The sequence below is a fragment of the Silurus meridionalis genome, chromosome 2, assembly GCF_014805685.1.
Source record: "Silurus meridionalis isolate SWU-2019-XX chromosome 2, ASM1480568v1, whole genome shotgun sequence".
Taxonomy (NCBI): Eukaryota; Metazoa; Chordata; class Actinopteri; order Siluriformes; family Siluridae; genus Silurus; species Silurus meridionalis.
This window is the reverse complement of record NC_060885.1, coordinates 1,097,906-1,107,573: the sequence shown is the minus strand read 5'-3', so window position 1 is coordinate 1,107,573 and position 9,668 is coordinate 1,097,906.

Sequence of the window (9,668 nt, the reverse complement as noted above, 5' to 3'; positions counted from 1 at the left end):
AACCCAACAGCGCAAGGGAGAACTCTTGCAACGTTTCCCCCTCTAGCTGTCACCGTGAATAGAAAGCCTCTTGAAGTACAATATAGGAATCTACGCAACCATATACTTCATACAATGCTTCAATAATTCTTTCTGGATTGTCTCTATCAGTACTCGGTCGATATTTAATTTCGTCACGAGCCTCTCCTTCAAGATGGTCGAACAAAAAAAAATGCTTTCTCGGCTACAGACATGGTCCGCATACGCATACATGCCTCAGCTTCTTCGACCCACTCTCCAATGCCTACACCGGACCTACCGTTAAATTTTGGACAGCGCCGTTCTCGAGGAACGAACACAAAATGCTCGACAGCACTGGCATCTAAACCAGTAGAACAAGGCGTTACCGGCCGTGACGCGCTACTAGAGGCTGCGCCAGGATCAGGCACTCCAACCGGCGCCTGCTCCTGTCGCAGTCTCTCATTATCGGCCTTCAATTGGGCCACAAGATCTCTCATTTCCTGTAATTCAGCCTCCATTGCCAAATACTATAAGGAGTACTTACCAATCGAATCTCCACTCTATTGTCACCACTAGAAAAAAAACACAATAGAACAATTTCACAGTGTCTAAGTCTGTACAACAGCCAAAAGAATCCTGCTGACTACGCCAAATGTGGCATGTGGGAGTGTTTAACCAATACCAAATATGGCAGTAAATGGACTACGCCACCCTGGAAATGGGCCAGGGACCCAAAAGTACTAAAAAGCACGCAAATACGTAGTGGCTGAGACAGATATCAGACAACAGGAAATATTTCACACAATTTATTCAGAACACATTAAAAATACATGATTCATTTTACTATGCAAAAATTTAAAAGAGTACAATAAATCACAACATCATTCATCCATGCACACTCTTGTTTTACCACTTCAGAACTGGGGACTTTGTCCTGCCTTTTTAGCTAAACACAGCACGCACTCATGTTCTCTCACAACACCACACCACAAACCCAATTGTGATCACTACAAGTCGACAGCTGTACCACCACCACACACCGCAGACACTGGCTAGCACTGGTACCCCAATTCTGAAGGGAGAAGAACAACAACATTAGACAAATACACCAACTACACACATACAAACAGCACACTATGATTTATAAAAGAACGCCGCTGCCAGAGGAGTTAGCATCACCTGACAATAGCAGCTCTCATTAACAATTATAGGCAGCACAAAAGCGTCATATAAAACATCACATTTACAAAACAAATCAAATCATACAAAAACCCCAAATAGGAGTTTACAAACCACAACTTCAGAAAAACCACGAAAGAAAATCAAACAAACAAAGAATAACACAACAGGGGTGACAATACAAAGATATATGGGAGGTGGTAGCTCAGTGGTTAAGGCATTGGGCTTTGGATCAGAAGATCACAGGTTCAAATCCCACCACCACCAAGCTGCCACTGCTGGGCCCTTGAGCAAAGCCCTAAAACCCTCCCCTGCTCAGTTGTAAGTCGCTCTGGATAAGGGCGTCTGCCAAATGCCGCAAATGTAAATGTAAATGTAAATATACGATGCAAATACCCCACCTCAGTCAAAACCTTAAACACTCAACACGCTAAGTTTAGCTGTGCTCTCACTAACCGGAAGCGCTGTCAGTCCGGTCGCGAAGGCAATTCCCCCTTTGTAGAGATATGATAGTTAGTTCATATTACATGCATCCGTTAAGAGGCAGTGAAAAGCGGGTCAAGCCTGGACCAACATGAAGCAATAAAACAACCCAATCTTTACAATCGCACTCCTTTTCATGCGTTCATTTCTGCAGCTGCTCAGTAGTCAGTATCGATTATGCAGAAAGGGCGCAAAGCTCAACGGCGCCCGAAAAGCCTGCTGCAACACCTCCGTGACACTAATAAAACATACAAGACTTTAGATTTAAAATAAGGGATGCGCCTCGCTACACATAAATGAAACTGATCACATACCTGCCAATAGGACTCACGCCGCTCCGCACACTTGACGTGTACGAGTGAAAAGCTGACAAAGTGTCACTTGACACATCCGCAATGTTCCTCAGCCACACACTGCAAGTTTAAACGAATCTCAAATTACCCTGTTTGACAAAAAAAAGGTTCGGAATGCAACTGCTGCTGATAGCGCTTACCTCGTAGACATAAACACGACGCACAGGAAGTTACGTCACTTCCGAAACCCCAGATGACGCGCTTGGGGACGTGCGCTTGGTTGCCTGTCAATCTCATCCCCTTTTATACCCGTGGAACATACCATTTCCACACAAATAATCAAATTGGTTGATCGCATCACCACACTTACAAAACACTAAATGGTTTATCTCCATGAATCTCTCCAGTCTTCTAACATACTACAATCCTTCACCCTCCCTGAGATCTTAAAACTCTGGACTTCTAGTAGTTCCTAGAATAGCAAAGTCCACTAAAGGTGGTAGAACATTCTCACATTTAGCTCCTAAACTCTGGAATAGTCTTCCTAACAGTGTTCGGGGCTCAGACACACTCTCCCAGTTTAAGTGCAGATTAAAGACGTATTTTTTTAGCGAGTTCTACACATAACACACATCACATCATAACCTTGTGCTCCAGAACATCTGATCACATCACATTATCAACTTGTGCTGTTAATATCATGAACAGCAGCTACGCTAATTCCTCTCCACTGCTTCTCTTTCTCTCCCCATCCCGAGGCTTCCTGAGGTTGCTCCAGCTCCAGTCACGTCCCACCTCATGAAGATTATGGACCTTTAAAGAAGTAGATGCCGAACTCGCAAACATCCCGAACCGTCTAAAGACGTACCAGTGCCAATTGGATCCCACTACGTGTGGGGAGTTTGGACACTTTAAGTGTTTAAAGGCTCTTGCATGGAGAAGCTGGTGTTGGATCTGTGATGATCTCAGATGTGGAGCTATTTTATGAGTTGCTCAGTAGCTCCTAGTTTTATAACCTCAAATGACTGTATAAGACTGTAGAAAGAACATCACTCAATCACACACTGCAGTGCTCATGTTAGTTCTCACTCTCCAGTATTCTGTAGTGTTTAAAGATTTATGATCAAACTCTTGATGTCACCCAAATTAGGATGAGGTTCTGCTTTTGAGTCTGGTTCCTCTCAAGGTTTCTTCCTCATAACATCTAAGGAAATTTTTTCCTTGCCACATTCTCCATGGCTGCTCATCAGGGATAAACACACACCATTCACCTTCACTGTTGATTTCTGTAAAACTGCATTGAGACAATGTCTGCTGTGAAAAGCGCAATAGAAATTACTTGACTTGACTCTTCTGGGGTGTTCCTGATCTGCAGTGGTCAATATCTATCAAAAGTGCTCCAAGGAAGGAACAGTGGTGAACTGGATGCATGTGGTGAGCGAAGGCTGGCTCTTTTGTCACATGAGCTCCTGTAGCTCAAGTTGTTGAAGAAGTTAACGCTGTTAATGTGCCATCCCACCTTGGGGCCCCACTCCTGAACACCGCAGTGCATGCCTCTCAGTTACCAAGCACCACGGAGGATGCCGCTTAACCTCCAAACTCTACGGAGGATCATGCTTTGACCCTGATCCCCATGGAGGATGCTTCTAGACTTCTGAGCCGCACTCAGCATACTTTGTGTTTTTCTTTTCCTGTTTTAAACATTTTGTTCTTTTGATTTTCTTTTTTGCTGTTTAATTTGTTCATCCAGCTTTTTAAAGTTCCTGTGATCTTGTTTCACAGAGTTTACTAATTTAATATTTTTGTCTATTTCTCTTCTTGTGATTTTGAAATGTTATAAACATTATAAACTATATTTCAGCTTAAAGTATGTTTCTGCATGTGTTAACACACTTAAATGACAGCAGTCCCGGGCCGTATATTTGGTACCTGGGCCTTCAGTGAGGACGAACCCGACTTAACCCATCTCTTAATACCACCACTATCACATCACGATTACAGAAACCATCAATACTGCACAAAAACACAATATAACAACACGTGGCATTACAGAGAGACGTTTCACATCTGGAGGTGAAAACCATTTTACTAAAACAACAAACCCAGTTACACTCCAAACCTCCACACTACAACCACAACTGTGCACCTACAACATCTGGAGCAGTTCACAATCAATATTTGTCTAATAACATGACAAAAACATTAAAATGTAAATAAAACACAACCTACTCACTAGAAATACAGACTCATCATGTGCAGTGCCCCCCAAAGTGCTGTAATCCAGTGTTACCGCTCGTTTACACTGGTCTGGAAGTGGAGAACAAACCCTTTCCTGGGCTGAGACACGCTAGCTAGGGTTGGTGACCTCCTCACTGTGTCTCGCTTTTCTTCAAAATGGATTTTTAAGTATGTCTCAAATTGAATCAAATCAAATCAAATCAAATCTTATTTGTCACATACACATACATACAGGGTATGACATTTAGTGAAATGCTTTTTACGACGATCCGGCATTAGGGAATAAAATGGGGTGGAAAGGAGAATAAAAAAAAAATATATAAAAACAAAGAAAAAGAAGGCAGATAAATAAAGTATAAAAACTATATAAAAAAAGAATATATGAGGATATAAATATATATATACAAAAAATGCTTATGGCAGTGTGCAGTTAAACAGTAAACAGTAAACAACAGTAAACAAGTTAAGCATGGTTTTTGATTGACCATAAAGTGTCCATGTGCGGTCTGGTGTGGTGTAAAGTGTTCCTTGTGTGTAATGGTGTGGTATAAAAAATAAGAATATAAAAAATATGAAATGTAAAGTGCACTGTGCTGTGCGAGTTTTTTTAGATCCTGGGTGTTTCCTGGTTTAAACTCTGAATGGCCTGCGGGAAGAAGCTCCTCCTCATTCTCTCTGTGTTCGCTTTCAGGGAGCGGAAGCGTTTCCTGAACGCAACAAAGAAAAGAGTCTATTCTTGGGATGGCTGAGGTCCTTCACAATCTTCCTGGCTCTGGTCTGGCACCGCGTGCTGTAGATGTCCTGCAGGTCAGGGAGCTCGGTGTGGATGGTACGTTCAGCTGAACGCACCACCCTCTGGAGGGCTCGCCTGTCCTGCATGGTGCTGTTCCCAAACCAGGAAGTGATGCTACCCGTCAGAACGCTCTCAATGGTGCAGGTGTAGAAAGTCTTTAGCACCTGAGAGGGTAGTTTAAAGTCCCTTAAGTGTCTCAGATGGTACAGATGCTGCCAGTCCTTCTTCACCAGGGTGTTGATGTGACAGGACCAAGACAGGTCCTGTGTGATGTGAACACCAAGGTACCGGAAACTGTCCACACTCTCCACTGGGGTCCCGTTGATGTTTAGCGGTTGGTATGACCGCTCCTGCTTCATGCTGAAGTCCACGATCAAATCCTTAGTCTTGCTGATGTTCAGGAGAAGGTTGTTCACCTGGCACCATCTCTCCAGGTTTTTAAACTCCTATAGGTAGGCCGTCTCGTCGTTGTTGGAGATCCGGCCCACCATAACAGTGTCGTCAGCAAACTTGATGATGGTGGTGGAGTTGGAAGTGGCCACACAGTCATATGTGTACAGTGAGTACAGCAGGGGGCTCAGAACACAACCCTGGGGAGCGCCAGTGCTTAGGGTGAGGGTGGATGAGGTGTGTTTTCCTACCCGTACGGCTTGTGGTCTGACAGTCAGGAAGTTAGAGATCCATTGACACAGCGGCAGGCTGAGTCCCAGGACCTCCAACTTAGAGGTGAGTGTGGACGGAATTATAGTGTTAAATGCTGAACTGTAGTCCACAAACAGCATCTTTGTGTAATTCCCGTTTCTTTGGTCCAAGTGCCATGTGCAATGGCATCCTCAGTCGAATGGTTCTGACGGTACGCAAACTGTAGTGGGTCCAGTGTGTCCGGTAGTGAGGCAGTGATGAAGTCTCTGACCAGTCTCTCAAAGCACTTCATCACTATTGAGGTCAGAGCTACAGGGCGGTAGTCGTTAAGGCAGGCGGGCTGGGGTTTCTTCGGGACAGGAACAATGGTGGACTGTTTGAAACATGAGGGGACAACAGATTGTTCCAGTGAGAGATTGAATATCTTAGTGAACACCGGTGCTAGCTGGTCAGCGCAGGCTTTCAGAACCCGACCTGTGATGCCATCTGGTTCTGCTGCCTTCCTGGTATTCACTCTCTTGAATGCCCTCCTCACGTCATTGTCTGAGATGGTGAATGTGTTAACCTCTCCGGCTCTCTCGGCGTGCACGCTGGTTGTGCCACTAGCGCCGCTACGGTGGTTAGCTGCAACCTCGAAACGAGCGTAAAAGGTGTTTAGCTTGTCTGCCAGAGAAGCGTCCGCACCCCATTCTGGAAGATGGTGTTCTATAGTCCGTTATTGTCCTTAGTCCCTGCCACAGGCTCCTAGAACCACCTTGTTGGAACTGTGACTCTAGTTTTCTCCCGTAGTGCCGCTTTGCATCTTTCACCACTCTGCGAACACTGTAAGATGCAGCCTTGTATTCATCCATGTCCCCGGTGGTGAGCCCCGTGTTGTAGGCAGCGGCCACCGATTGGTCAGTCCAGCGCGCGACCTCCCTCTGAACCGGAGCTTCCTGTTTCAGCCTTTGTTTGTAAACAGGCATGAGGAAGATGGCGGCATGGTCCGAGTTCCCAAACGGTGGACGTGGTTGTGCCTTGTAGCTGTTCTTGAATGTTGTATAGCAGTGGTCCAGTGTTCTTTCACCCCTGGTGATGTGCTGATAAAAGTTCGGTAGTTGGTAGGTAGTTCCAGGGTCCATGGGTCCAGGTTTTGTCTGAGACCAAATCAATTTCTCTTCCTCCGTAGGCATGTATTAGTGTGTGCAGAGCTACACACGTGTTTCCCTCTCACTAACCAATCAGAGGAGGAAAAATGCTGACGCTAATCTGGGCCAGCTAGCTGCCCTGTCAGGAGAATCTGAAATCTGATTGGTTAAAGAAACAGAGATATTTTTTAAGGAGACTATGGTAAAAAGTCCAGCAGTACTGACCCCGAAGGCTCTGCGCAGATTAGATTGACATGGCAGCACATAGAGGCTGAAATCTTATTGGACAAAAAATCTAACATACACGTACTGGAAGCAGTGCAGCCGAGAGAAACACTACAACATGAAGTAGAAGTAACATTTAGGAATAAATGAATACAGGAGGAAGACTGTAGTGTGACTGTGCTGTCATGATAACTACTTTTTGTTGTGCAATATAGTGCACCAAAATGAATTGCGATAAATGATATTATTGTCATTTTCAGACCATTTTATGCCACTGTTAAAATATTAACAGCAAGAAAATATAACCATTATCATAATGCAAGCATCTTCTTTCATTAGAATAGGAATGTGAAATGTATCCTAAATGTATTAAAGAAAGAAATAATAAATACACCTTGTTAAGAAAAAAGTGCAGTAACAAGAACGAAACAAAATAACGTTTAACATAGTCAATTTAGACTTTTAAAGTGTCTGATGCCTCAGCAGGTCATACGTGCTACCAGATCTGTTTTTAATTTTAAGGCAGATTTTGAGAAAGAAACACCAACATGTTTACCTTGTCATTTCAACCATAAACATCTGATGCAGTACACAGTGAAATGAAACAACATTCCTCCTGAACCCTGGTGCTACATAAACAACAATCACAGAAAACACAGGGTTAAGGACTAGTAATTGTCCTCAACACAAAGTGCATCGTGTGCAACCTGGTGCAAACAGTGCACGACAAATACACAAAACACAAAATAGCACCAGCAGTAAACCTGTTGTATATTACACACTGTGGTGTGTAAAAGAGTAAAGTGAACATTGTAATTAACAAAAATGTAAACAAAATGCAGCAATCAAAAAATAAAGATGTGCAGAAACGGCATGTAAACAGTCTGTAGTAATGAAGTGATGTAATGTTGGTGGTGCTGAAGACATGAATGTGTGAACTGAGTACGAGTGTGTGTTTGAGTTCGGGTTGTACAGATCAGTCACACAGTTTTGTGTGTGTGTGTGTGTGTGTGTGTGTGTGTGTGTGTGTGAGAGAGAGAGAGAGTTCAGTTCAGTTCAGTTCTGTGTTGAGAAGCCTGATGGCTTGAGGGAAGAAACTGTTACACAGTCTGGATGTGAGGCCCGAATGCTTCGGAACCGCTTTCCTGATGGCAGGAGGGTGAAGAGTGTGTTACATTGGGTGTGTGTGTGAGGGGTGTGTGGCTTAGGGCAGGATCTTTCTGGAGTAACAATGTTACCAGCTGTGCTAAACAGTCGTTCTGAGCTAGTGCTTGTTGCACAAATGCGCATGTATTTTTGTGCTAACTTGGCAATTAAGGGAAATCTTCTATGGTTATCACACCACCACATCAAGGGATCAGATGATAAATCAAGTGCTTGTTCCTGGAGGAACTTGGTCAGCTCCACATCAGCCTGCACTCTTTTTGGAAGCAATGCCTGAGTCTGTTGACTTGTAAGTTAGGTTCTTCTGCTCTGGAGAAGGTCACACAGCCCCTTCTTCTTGGTTGCTGGAAGTTCAGATTCAGATCCTTCATTTCCCCCTGCAGCTTTAACACAGCTCTCACCAATGTCACTTTCTTTTTCCTTCTTCACTGTTCATGTCTAGTGGTTCTTGCAAGAGCTTTTCTTTCACATCCTCCAAGACCTCTGCATCCTCCATGGTACCACGATACCTTGGATCCAAGATGGTAAAAAGTTCCAACACAGATTAGACTAAGGACACAGTGACATGTTTCTTCACTGAGAAGACATCCGTGAAATCAGCCACTGGCTGCATGAATGGATTCCAACACAGAAACCTCCTGCCAGGTTGGGTTGAAGATCTTCAGCCAGGACACGTCTTATGACTGGGAGTTGCTCCAGCACCCTTTCTATAATTTTTTGTTTTGTGCCCCATCGTGCGACATCCTGTGGAAAAGATTTATTGCTTTTTTTTATTAGTTTGTCTGTTCTAACATTATTCAACAAATACAAATTTTAAATTCCCTTTATTTAATCAAAACATTTTTACATGGTTATTATAATGTGACCAATTATTTAATACATACATACAAACAGGCCCCAAAGTAAACCATAAATCATAATAAAAACATTTTAATTCTTTATATTAACCGTTTAAATATTTTGTGTTGTATAACAAGTTATCATCACTCACCAATACTAGATTGTGTGGGGGGACACTGGTTTCAGTCTGTGCCTTCCTCAGGTCTCTCTTCTTCAGCCAGCTATGGTTGAAGGTGTTGACAAGATTCCTACAAAGTCCCATGGTACATGCTGTGAGATCCTTGTCACTGTCCAGCCCATGGGAAACATCCACATGGGGATTATGTTTAAAGCAATTGAGCCATGGCCAGCTACGATCACGTCCTGCAGCCACAATAATTAACACCTGAAGTCTGAAGTTATACTGTACGGTGGCCGAGAAGTGCAAAACACACCAACAAATCAGAAAACAAATAAACAAATGCAAAAACAAAATAACAAATCCGAAAACACAACAACAATTCAGACAAAGCGGAAAAGGGAGGTACAGTGTGTACACATTCACCGATCATTGGACAAAACACCTGTCATTCAAGATATACAGGAAGTACAACAGTTTCTCCTCACTTGCCAGTGTTTACTACTGTTATTTTCTTATATTTAAAGGTGCACTAATCAAAATAAAAAATAAGGTAAATGGAGAAC